At 35.9% G+C, this 2235-nt stretch overlaps 1 non-coding gene across 1 annotated transcript; it reads left to right on the top strand.

Annotated features, from left to right (window-relative positions):
* The first annotated feature begins 323 nt into the window (after nt 1–323).
* LOC113860269 lies at nt 324–430 on the top strand. Its single transcript, XR_003503725.1, has one exon. It is a non-coding gene; the product is annotated as a small nucleolar RNA R71 (small nucleolar RNA).
* The last annotated feature ends 1805 nt before the right edge of the window (nt 431–2235 follow it).

Here is a 2235-nt window from a genome sequence, read left to right as displayed (position 1 = left end):
GCTTATATTTTGGGCTTGCAGGAGCTCTTACAGGTTGGTCTTGAGCCTTCATTAAAGATTCTAGTTGCTTTGTAAGGGCTGTCATTTGGTTCATTAGTGGACTGCTGCTCTCTGCTTGGTAAATTGGGGCAGTCTCTTTCCTCTTAATGTCATAAGAGTCAGCAGTGTGCCATTTAAAGCTAGAAGATGTCATCTCATCTATTAACTTGTATGCATCATAAGGATCTTTTCTTATGAGAGATCCTTCTGCTATGGCATCAATTGTAGCCCTAGTAATGATTGGTAGGCCACTGTAAAAAATTTGTACCTGTCTCCACGTCAGAAAATCATGATGAGGACATCTCCTCAAAAGCTCTCCAAATCCCTCCCATGCTTCGAATAAGGATTTTGCTTCATATTGTTAGAAGCAACATATCTCCGTCATAAGCTTAAAGGACCTTGATAGGGGAAAGTACTTTCCCAAAAATTTTTGAGTGAGATCCTCCCAAGTTCTGATGGAGTTAGCTGGAAGTGAGGAAAATCATGCATTCACCCTTTCAGATATTGAGAAGGAGAAAAGTCAGAGTCGAATAGTATTGTTGGAGACTCCATTGTACTTGATGGTATCTGTCAATCGGAGGAACTTTGCCAGATGGAGATTGGGGTCTTCATTAGGCATGCCTTTAAACTGTATGGAGTTCTGGACCATGGTTATGAGTACTGGTTTCAATTCAAAATTGTTTGCCTCCACATTAGGGGCCGCGATGCTTCCAAGAGTGTCTCTAGCAGTGGGTGTCATATAATCTTGAATTGATCTCCTTCCCTCTGCCATTCTTTGCGCTCTCACTTCTTTTCTTTGTCTACAAACTGTTCTTTCAATCTCCGGATCAAATAAACAAGCTGTAGAGCACTTAGAACGAGTGATCATACATTAAAAGAAATTATAAAAAAAAAATGAAAATGAAAATTATAAAATAGAAAAGAAAAATTTAACAATAAGCAAAACAAAATAAAATAAAACACAAATTGCTTAAATCAATTAAATTTGAGATTTTCTTAATATTAAAAAAGCAATCCCAGCAACGGCGCCAAAAGCTTGTTTGGAGGGCAAGTGTACCCATCGAGAAGTAATAAAGGGTTCTTAAATTAAGTTCCCGAAATATCATCCCACAAGGATTGATTTTCAATTACTAAAAATTTCTTAAGTCAATTGTTTAAGCTTAAAAGATACGAGATTAATTAAAAACAAGAATTTAAAAAATTAATTATAAAACTAAGAGCAAGGAATACAATGCACGTCTTGGTTAAACTTATCGAAAAGGAACTCAGGGCATATGGGTTTTCTCATTCAATCCTTTATGTTAGTTTTCTATTTAACTCTAAATTTGATTTCCTTGTGATTACCAATCATTCATACGAATACTATTAATACCCAATGATCATGCAATATTAATATTCTTTTCTCTAAATTAACATCCCCAATGGTCATGCAAGACATCAATTTAAGAAAGCTTAAGGAACCTATGAACTTGTTAATTTAATAACGACTAGAAGAGAAAGATTGGTTTGGTCCACCTAATCCTTTGCCTCGTTTTACCTTATAGATATATTAATTATCCGAGGTACGGTTGCATGACGATATAATTAATTAGGATTAAGAAAGAAGCGCAATAGGATAAAATCTAATCACAAAACGAAAATCAAATTTAGATTCAAATATCAAAATTTCATAAATTCATGAACAATAGTTCCCATAGCCCTAACTATAGACTTAGTTACTCATGCTAAAGAAAAGAACTAAAACAATTATAAACAAAGCAATAATCAAAAGAAATAGCAAAGTAGAGTATGAGATGTGTTCCCAGTCTTCAAGTACGATCGCTTGAAGCTCCAAGTCTCCCCAAGCATGTGCCAAGGATCCCGTGCAAGAGAGACGAGATCAAAAGTGTATCCGAAAACCAAAGACTAGATGTAAAAATGGTCCTTTACAATGCCTAAGATCTTCCCTTTTATAGGATTTGAAAACCCTAAAAACTCTTCATAATTTGGGCTTCCCACAGATGAGCACGGCCATGCAAGGCCTTAAGCACGACCGTGCATAGGCTCAAAGCACCCCATGCTTATTGAATGGGTCTAGGCGTGCTGATTGCTGCAAAGCTCTAATCTTCCATCAATTTGGGTCAAAATGAACTCAAAATCCACTTGCGGCCTCTTTATACCAAACTGCACAATGAATATATAAATTAGTGTAAAATT

The sequence above is a fragment of the Abrus precatorius genome, unplaced genomic scaffold, assembly GCF_003935025.1.
Source record: "Abrus precatorius isolate BTA unplaced genomic scaffold, Abrus_2018 Scaffold2, whole genome shotgun sequence".
Taxonomy (NCBI): domain Eukaryota; kingdom Viridiplantae; phylum Streptophyta; class Magnoliopsida; order Fabales; family Fabaceae; genus Abrus; species Abrus precatorius.
This window is presented reverse-complemented; position numbering and strand designations above follow the sequence as displayed.